Source organism: Carcharodon carcharias, chromosome 13 (genome assembly GCF_017639515.1).
Source record: "Carcharodon carcharias isolate sCarCar2 chromosome 13, sCarCar2.pri, whole genome shotgun sequence".
NCBI lineage: Eukaryota > Metazoa > Chordata > Chondrichthyes > Lamniformes > Lamnidae > Carcharodon > Carcharodon carcharias.
The window spans coordinates 103,168,689-103,179,223 of NC_054479.1; positions in this window are offsets into that span (position 1 = coordinate 103,168,689).

Here is a 10,535-nt window from a genome sequence, read left to right on the forward strand (position 1 = left end):
CCTCCGGTATATTTCCATTTAAATCTATCATTGTCACCATTTATTCCCTTCTCCCTCATGCGCTTGTTTAACTTCCCCTTAAATGTATCTATCTTTTTATTAACTCTTTCATGACAACATTTATTACCATTCCTAATTGCCCTTGAACTAAGTGGCTTGCTAGGCCATTTTAGAGTACACTTAAGAGTCACCACATTGCTGTGGGCCTGGAGTCACATGCAGGCCAGACAAAGTAAGGACTCCAGATTTCCTTCCCTAAAGGAACATAACCTGTTCAATCTTTGAGGTGAAGATAAACGGCTTCATCATTTGGGATTTTGGTGGAGATCTGGTGGGTATTTGGTGACTGTTAAGATAGACCTGCATCCAGAATCACAGAGATAAAAAAAAACTGCAGATGCTGGAAACCCAAAACAAAAACAGAATTACCTGGAAAAACTCAGCAGGTCTGGCAGCATCGGCGGAGAAGAAAAGAGTTGACGTTTCAAGTCCTCAAGACCCTTCAACAGAACTAAGCAGAAATAGGAAAGGAGTGAAATATAAGCTGGTTTAAGGTGTGTGTGTGTGAGGGGGAGGGGGAGAGAGAAGTGGAGGGGGGTTGTGGTTGTAGGGACAAAAAAGCAGCGATAGAAGCAGATCATCAAAAGATGTCACACAACAGAACAAAAGAACATATAGAGTTTGAAGTTGGTGATATATATCTAAACGAATGTGCTAATTAAGAATGGATGGTAGGGCACTCAAGGTATAGCTCTAGTGGGGGTGGGGGGAGCATAAAAGATTTAAAAATAATGGAAATAGGTGGGAAAAAGAAAAATCTATATAATTGGAAAAAAACCAAAAGGAAGGGGGAAGAAACAGAAAGGGGGTGGGGATGGAGGAGGGAGGTCAAGACCTAAAGTTGTTGAATTCAATATTCAGTCCGGAAGGCTGTAAAGTGCCTAGTCGGAAGATGAGGTGTTGTTCCTCCAGTTTGCGTTGGGCTTCACTGGAACACTGCAGCAAGCCAAGGACAGACATGTGGGCAAGAGAGCAGGGTGGAGTGTTGAAATGGCAAGCGACAGGGAGGTTTGGATCATTCTTGCAGACAGACCGCAGGTGTTCTGCAAAGCGGTCGCCCAGTTTACGTTTGGTCTCTCCAATGTAGAGGAGACCGCATTGGGAGCAACGAATGCAGCAGACTAAGTTGGGGGAAATGCAAGTGAAATGTTGCTTCACTTGAAAGGAGTGTTTGGGCCCTTGGACGGTGAGGAGAGAGGAAGTGAAGGGGCAGGTGTTACATCTTTTGAGTGGGCATGGGGTGGTGCCATAGGTGGGGGTTGCGGAGTAGGGGGTGATGGAGGAGTGGACCAGGGTGTCCTGGAGGGAACGATCCCTATGGAATGCCGACAGAGGGGGTGAAGGGAAGATGTGTTTGGTAGTGGCATCATGCTGGAGTTGGCGGAAATGGCGGAGGATGCTCCTTTGATTGTGGAGGCTGGTGGGGTGATAAGTGAGGACAAGGGGGACCCTAACATGTTTCTGGGAGGGAGGAGAAGGTGTGAGGGCGGATGCGCGGGAGATGGGCCGGACACGGTTGAGGGTCCTGTCAACGACCGTGGGTGGAAAACCTCGGTTAAGGAAGAAGGAGGACATGTCAGAGGAACTGTTTTTGAAGGTAACATCATCAGAACAGATGCGACGGAGGCGAAGGAACTGAGAGAATGGGATGGAGTCCTTACAGGAAGCGGGATTTGAGGAGCTGTAGTCAAGGTAGCTGTGGGAGTCGGTAGGCTTGTAATGGATATTGGTGGACAGTTTATCACCAGAGATTGAGTCAGGGAGGTCAAGGAAGGGAAGGGAATTGTCAGAGATGGACCATGTGAAAATGATGGAGGGATGGAGATTGGAAGCAAAATTAATAAATTTTTCCAAGTCCCGACGAGAGCATGAAGCAGCACCAAAGTAATCATCAATGTACCGGAGAAAGAGTTGTGGAAGGGGGCCGGAGGAGGACTGGAACAAGGAATGTTCCACATACCCCATAAAGAGACTGGCATAGCTGGGGCCCATGCGGGTACCCATAGTCACACTTTTTATTTGGAGGAAGTGAGAGGAGTTGAAGGAGAAATTGTTCAGTGTGAGAATAAGTTCAGCCAGATGGAGGAGAGTAGTGGTGGATGGGGATTGTTCGGGCCTCTGTTCGAGGAAGAAGCTAAGGGCCCTCAGAACATCCTGGTGGGGGATGGAGGTGTAGAGGGATTGGACGTCCATGGTGAAGAGGAAGCGGTTGGGGCCAGGGAACTGGAAATTGTTGATGTGACGTAAGGTGTCAGAGGAATCACGGATGTAGGTGGGAAGGGACTGGACAAGGGTAGAGAGAAGGGAGTCAAGATAACAAGAAATGAGTTCTGTGGGGCAGGAGCAAGTTGACACGATCGGTCAACTGGGGCAGTTCTGTTTGTGGATTTTGGGAAGGAGGTAGAAGCGGGCCATCCGAGGTTGGGCAACTATCAGGTTGGAGGCTGTGGAAGGAAGATCCCCAGAGGAGATGAGGTCAGTGACAGTCCTGGAAACAATGGCTTGATGTTCAGTGGTGGTGTCATGGTCCAGGGAGAGGGATCTTCCTCCCACAGCTTCCAACCTGATAGTCGCCCAACCTCGTATGGCCCGCTTCTACCTCGTACCCAAAATCCACAAACAGGACTGTCCCGGTAGACCGATCATGTCAGCTTGCTCCTGCCCCACAGAACTAATTTCTCGTTATCTTGACTCCCTTCTCTCTACCCTTGTCCAGTCCCTTCCCACCTACATCCGTGATTCCTCTGACACCTTACGTCACATCAACAATTTCCAGTTCCCTGGCCCCAACCGCTTCCTCTTCACCATGGACGTCCAATCCCTCTACACCTCCATCCCCCACCAGGATGTTCTGAGGGCCCTTAGCTTCTTCCTCGAACAGAGGCCCGAACAATCCCCATCCACCACTACTCTCCTCCGTCTGGCTGAACTTGTTCTCACACTGAACAATTTCTCCTTCAACTCCTCTCACTTCCTCCAAATAAAAGGTGTGGCTATGGGTACCCGCATGGGCCCCAACTATGCCAGTCTCTTTATGGGGTATGTGGAACATTCCTTGTTCCAGTCCTCCTCCGGTCCCCTTCCACAACTCTTTCTCCGGTACATCGATGATTACTTCGGTGCTGCTTCATGCTCTCGTCGGGACTTGGAAAAATTTATTAATTTTTCTTCCAATCTCCATCCCTCCATCATTTTCACGTGGTCCATCTCTGACACTTCCCTTCCCTTCCTTGACCTCGCTGTCTCAATCTCTGGTGATAGACTGTCCACCAATATCCATTACAAGTCTACCGACTCCCACAGCTACCTTGACTACAGCTCCTCAAATCCCGCTTCCTGTAAGGACTCCATTCCATTCTCTCAGTTCCTTCGCCTCCGTCGCATCTGTTCCGATGATGCTACCTTCAAAAACAGTTCCTCTGACATGTCCTCCTTCTTCCTTAACCGAGGTTTTCCACCCACGGTCGTTGACAGGACCCTCAACCGTGTCCAGCCCACCTCCCGCGCATCCGCCCTCACGCCTTCTCCTCCCTCCCAGAAACATAATAGGGTCCCCCTTGTCCTCACTTATCACCCCACCAGCCTCCGCATTCAAAGGATCATCCTCCGCCATTTCCGCCAACTCCAGCATGATGCCACTACCAAACACATCTTCCCTTCACTCCCTCTGTCGGCATTCCGTAGGGATCGTTCCCTCCGGGACACCCTGGTCCACTCCTCCGTCACCCCCTACTCCTCAACTCCCACCTATGGCACCACCCCATGCCCACGCAAAAGATGTAACACCTGCCCCTTCACTTCCTCTCTCCTCACCGTCCAAGGCCCAAACACTCCTTTCAAGTGAAGCAACATTTCACTTGCATTTCCCCCAACTTAGTCTACTGCATTCGTTGCTCCCAATGCAGTCTCCTCTATATTGGAGAGACCAAACTGGGCGACCGCTTTGCAGAACACCTGCGGTCTGTCCGCAAGAATGACCCAAACCTCCCTGTCGCTTGCCATTTCAACACTCCACCCTGCTCTCTTGCCCACATGTCTGTCCTTGGCTTGCTGCATTGTTCCAGTGAAGCCCAACGCAAACTGGAGGAACAACACCTCATCTTCCGACTAGGCACTTTACAGCCTTCCGGACTGAATATTGAATTCAACAACTTTAGGTCTTGACCTCCCTCCTCCATCCCCACCCCCTTTCTGTTTCTTCCCTCTTCCTTTTGGTTTTTTTCCAATAAATTATATGGATTTTTCTTTTTCCCACCTATTTCCATTATTTTTAAATATTTTTAAATCTTTTACGCTCCCCCCACCCCCACTAGAGCTATACCTTGAGTGCCCTACCATCCATTCTTAATTAGCACGTTCGTTTAGATATATATCACCAACTTCAACACCGATATGTTCTTTTGTTCTGTTGTCAGTGACATCTTTTGATGATCTGCTTCTATCACTGCTTGCTTGTCCCTACAACCACCCCCCCCCCACTTCTCTCCTCCCACCCAACCCACCCCCCCCAACACACACACACACACACACCTTAAACCAGCTTATATTTCACTTCTTTCCTATTTCGACTTAGTTCTGTCAAAGGGTCATGAGGACTCGAAACGTCAACTCTTTTCTTCTCCGCCGATACTGCCAGACCTGCTGAGTTTTTCCAGGTAATTCTGTTTTTGTTCCAGAATCGCAGAATTGTTACAACACGGAAGGAGGCCATTTGGCTCATCGTGTCAGCACTAGCTCTCCAAATGAGCAACTTACCTAGTTCCATTCTCCAGCCTTCTCTCCATACATGCTTTCTTTTCAAATAACAATCTAATTCACTTCTGAATGCTTCAGTTGAACCTGCCTCCATCACACTCTCAGGTAGTGCATTCCAGACCCTAACTACTTGCTGCGTGAAAGTTTTTCCTCATGTCACTATTGCTTCTTTTGCCAATCACTTTAAATCTGTGCCCTCTCAATCTTAATTGTTTCACGAGTGGAAACAGTTTCTCCCGATCTACTCTGTTCAGTCCTCTCATGATTTTGAATACTTCTATCAAATCTCCTTTCAGCCTTATTTTTCCCAAAGGAAAACAGTCCTAACTTCTCCAATCTATATAACTGAAGTTCCTCATCCCAGGAACCATTCTCATGAATCACTAGAGAGCATAAAGAACTAGAGGGCACAGTTTCAAAATAATTGGCAAAAGGAGTAAAATCGGTGTGAGGAATTTTTTTTTCACCCAGTGGGTGGTTGGAGTCTAGAACGAGCTTCCTGAGAGAGTGGTGGAGGCAGGTTTGATTGAGGTTTATGAAAAGAAATTGGATTGTTACCTGAAAAGAAACAATGTGCAAGGTTACAGGGGTAAGGCAGGGGAATGGGACTTGCTGGAATGCTCTTTCAGAGAGCTAGTGCAGACTCAATGGGCTGAATGGCCTCCTGCACTGTAAAGATTCTATGATTTCTGCATTCTTTGCATCCTTCCTAAAGTGAAGTGCCCAGTACTGGATGCAATACTCCAGCTGAGGCTGAACTAGTGACTTGTACAAGTTCAACATAACCTCCTTGCTCCTGTATTCTATGGCCCTATAAATAAAGCCCAGAATACTCTATGCTTTATTATCCACTCTCCCAACCTGACCTGCCACTTCATTGACTTATGCACATATACACCCAGGCCCTTCTGCTCCTGCACCCCCTTTAGAGATGTACCCCCCATTTTATATTGTCTCTCTTTTTATATTGTTCTTTCTACCAAAATGAACCACTTCACATTTCTCTGAATTGAACTTAATCTGCCACCTGTCAACCCATTGCCCTAACTCTCCTATGTTCTTTTTAAGTTCTACACAATCCTTCTCATACTTCACAATGCTTCTCAGTTTTGTATCATCCACAAACTTTGAAACTGTGCCCTCTGTACACCAAGGTCTGAGTCATTAATATAGATCAGGAAAAGCAAGGGTCCCAAACACTGACCCCTAGGGAACTCCATTAGAAACCTTCCTTCAGCCCAAAAGACATCCATTAACCACTACTCTCTTTCCTGCCACTCATCCAATTCCACATCCATGTTGCTACTGTCCTTTTTATTCCATGAGCTATAACTTTGCTCACACGTCTGTTCTGCAGTACTGTATCAAATGCTTTTTAGAAATCCACGTACATCACATCAACAGCATCTCCCTCATCAACCTCTTCAAAAAACTCCAGCAAATCAATTAAACATGATTTTCCCTTAAGAAATTCATGCCGGCTCTCCTTAATTAACTTGCATTTGTCCACGTGACTATTAACTTTGTCTCGAGTTATTGTTTCGAGAAGTTTCCCCACCATTGAAGTTAAACTAACTGGCCTGTATTTGTTGGGCTTATTGTTACACCCTTTTTTGAATGACGGTTTAACGTTTGCAATTCTCCAGTCCTCTCGCACCACCTCGAGTCTAAGGAAGACTGAAAAATTATGGCCAGTAGCTCTGCAATTCCCACTGTTGCTTCTCGCAGCATCCTTGGCTACATCTCACTCAGTCCTGACGCCTTATCAACTTTAAGTATGGATAACCTGACCAATACTACTCCTTTTCAATTTTAAACCCTTGAATTACCTCAACATTTCCCGTGGCCTAGGTAGCATCTTCTTCCTTGATAAAGACAGCTGTAAAGTATTAATTTAATACCTCAGCTATAACTTCTGCTTCCATGTGTAAATACCCTTTTTGGTCCCTCAACAGCCCTACTCTTCCTTTTACCACCCTTTTACTATTTATATGCCTATAGAAGACTTTGGGAATTCATTTTACATTAGCTGCCAGTGTCTTTTCATATTCCCTCTTTGCTTCTCTTATTGCTTCTTCAGCTCACCTCTGAACCTTCTATATTCAGCCTGGTTCTCAATTGTAGCTTCTACCTGACACCTGTCATAAGCACACTTTTCCTTCTTTATCTTAATTTCTATCTCCTTTGTCATCCAGGGAGCTCTGGATTTGTTCGCTCTACCTTTCCCTTTTAAGGGAATATACCTCGACTGTGCCTGAATTGTCTCTTCTTTGAAAGTAGATCTTTGGTCAGCTATCTTTTTATCTGCCAACCTTTGATTCCTATCTATTTGGCCCAGACCTGTTATTATCCCATCGAAGTTGGCTTTCCTCCAGTTAATTTTTCTTACTCCAGACTGCTCTTTGTCCTTTCCCATAGTCAGCCTAAACCTTACAATACAATTATCACTGTCCCCTAAATGTTCTCCTATCGACACTTGATCTACTTGACCCACCTCATTCCCAAGAACTAGGTCTAGCAATGCCTCCTTTCTTATTGAACTGGAAACAAACTGTTGAAGAAAATTTTCCTGAACATACTCTAGGAACTCTTGCGTCTCTCTGCCCTTTACACTAATACTATCCCAGTCTATATTCAGGTAATTAAAGTCCCCCATTATAAGTACTCTATAATTTTTGCACCTTCCTGTAATTGCCTTGCAAATTTGTTCCTCAACATCCTCCCCACTCATTAGTGGTCTATAAACTATACCAAGCAATGTAATTGCATCATTTTTGTTCCTTAGCTCCAGCCGAATAGATTCTGTCCTTGACTCCTCTGGGCCATCCTCTTTCCCCAGCATTGCAATGCTCTCCTTAATCAATATCACCACCTCCTTTTCTTCCTGTCCTATCTTTCCTGAACACCTTGTACCCAGGAATATTTAATACCCAGTGCTGCCCTTCTTTGAGCCAGGCCTCTGTTATAGCTATAATATATTTCCACATGGCATTCTGCACCTGTAACTCACCAATCTTATTTACCACACTTGATGCACTCATATACGTGCACAGTAACCCAAATTTAGACTCTATTACTTTCTCCTTTACTCTGACTCCACCTATTAACCTACTATTCCCTACTCTAGGGCTATCTATCTTTCCTAATATTCTGTGCACTTGGTATTCCTCTCGGATATTTTCTCCTGGTTTCAACACCCCTGCTGAGTTAGTTTAAAGCCTCCCCAACAGCACCCCATTAAAACGCTAGCAAAACCCAGAAGGTTCTCCTGCAAATAGGATAGGATACTGCACTCAATTGAGTTTTGGGCAAGTTGCTGGCTCGGGATTTCCTCTCTTTGCATTTTCTCTCTGACTCTGATATGCATTTGCTTTCAAAAGGGGCTTCACCAATTTTTATTTGGTTGCGCCAGGTGCAAGTCGATATCAAAATATCTAAGTGAAGCCTTAAGACTGGTCCTTGTAGCACTGAGGTTGTGCTCAGGGTGACCAACTCTCAGGCAAAAAATTAATGGGGATCTTATGAGTAGGCAAGGATTGCTGGCGAACCTGTGAGAAAGTGGTGGGGAGGGGAGCAGTGGTAGAGGGTTGATGGAGGTTCTGGTAAATGTGTGTGAGTGGGTGCGGGGGGCGGGGGGTGGGGGCTGGTGTGGGAGGAGCTGGCAAACCTTTTCAATTAGGCAACTGGAAGCAGTGCAATCATAAAGTTGCATACTGCGCATGCATGAAATTTAAATGCCTGCAATATATGATACACGCTATCCCAGGAACATACAAGCCAGGACACACGACGCTAGCCTCAATTAAGGGAGGAGCCCAGAAAACCCGGGATGGAAGGTCATCCTGGGAGCACTGTACTGTCTGAAGTGTTGTCTTTTGGATGCGAAATTAAACTGAGGGCTGCCTACCTTCTAAGTTGCACTTAAAGGATCCCCAGCACTATTTTGAAGAAGGTCAGGGGAAATAATCCACAGAATACTTACTGGCAAATTATCCCTGAATCAACATCACTAAAATAGATTAATTGGCTATTATTACATTGCTGTTTGTGGGAACTTGTCATGCCCAAATTGGCTGCCAAGTTTCCTACATAACAACAGTGACTACATTTCAAAAGTACTTTCCTAGTTGTAAAGTGTTTTGGAATGTCCTGAAGGCACGAAAGGCGCTATATAAGTGCAAGTCCCTTTTCACTTACAAAAGACAAAATACTAATTAAGCTCAAAATTGCTGGAATTCAGGACAAAACCTACATATTGATGTAAACAAACTGGCTGAAGGGTAGAAAACTGCAAAAGAGTAGCATGAGTACTGGTTAATGTGGTGGGGGCTGGTGGTGGTTTGTGGGTCACTGAATACTGTGTGGTGTGCCCAGGCTCAATGTAGGAAACATGATTGTTTCTAGTCTAGTTTACACCAATGATTTGATTCAGAAACTCAGTGTGATTTCTCTGAATTTGCAGGTGATGCCATTCTAGTGGGAAACAGTTAAATTGAAGAGGCAGCCCAGAAACCATAGAATGAGTTAAACAATATACATGAGTGCGCTGAACTATGTTAGATAAAATTTAATGCAGTAAAGTGTTAAGCATTGCATGTGGGAATCAAAAATGGGCAACATGCATACTTCATGAATGGTTTTGAAATAACTACCAATAAAGTTGAAAGAGATCCAAGATTCATGACAGATTCAGTAATTACCATGTCCAGCCATTGCAGAGCAATCAGAAGAAATTGTGACCAATCTAGTCAGACCATATCTTGAGAATTATATCCAGTTCTGATCACCAAGAAACAAGGAGACATTCAATTGCTAGAGACAGTGCAGAGAAGGTTGATCAAGGGTCTGAGATGTGGAAAAATGCCCAGGCCTCAGAACAGCCCTAAATGTGCCCTCGAAATGTAATCAATAGTCAAAATGAATGCTGGAAATCGAACAGTCCAATGCTCACTAAACCTTAAAGGCTTATACAAACAAAATATTCCTTATCAGGGATAGAAAACAGGCCATCAAGATAATAGGTTCAGAGGTAGTTCATTAAAGGTTAGGTTAGGTAACTATATTCACAAGTTTCTCCACAAATGATGGTTCTCAGTGGTGACCCAATGGTAGCACACTCTCCTCTCAGTCAAAAGATTGTGAGTTTAAGTCTCACTTAAGAGACTTTAGCACAAAATGTAGGCTGACACTCCAGTGTGATACTGTTCAAGGTGCCACCTTTTGGATGAGACGCCTGTCTGACTTCTCATTGAAAATTCACAAGGCACTATTTTGAATACGAGCAAGGGAGTTCTATCTGGTGTCCTGGTAAATATTTATCCCTCAGTCAGCAAAACATCTGGCCGTTACCATATTGCTATTTATGTGATCCTGTGTGTAATATGGCTATGCACTGAAAAAAAGTAATGTAAAATGTTTTAGGGCATACTGAAGTTGTGAAAGATGCAGGATGAATATTAGTCTTCCTTTTCTCTGTGTTATATAAATAGCTCTGACTCCTCTGAACACCTTCCCATCTTGAGTTCTGTTAGGAATGGATCAGCTCAAAGATTTATAAATGACCACAATCCCTCCATAATAAGCAAGCTGACTTTTGAAATGAAGGGTAGTTTATTATGTAAGAGAGAAGCCATATCTTAGAAACACCAAACAGGCCTAGTTCTACAGTAAAGATAGCACAAACCTTAGAGAAGGAGATGCTTTCAGAATTTGACCAAGAT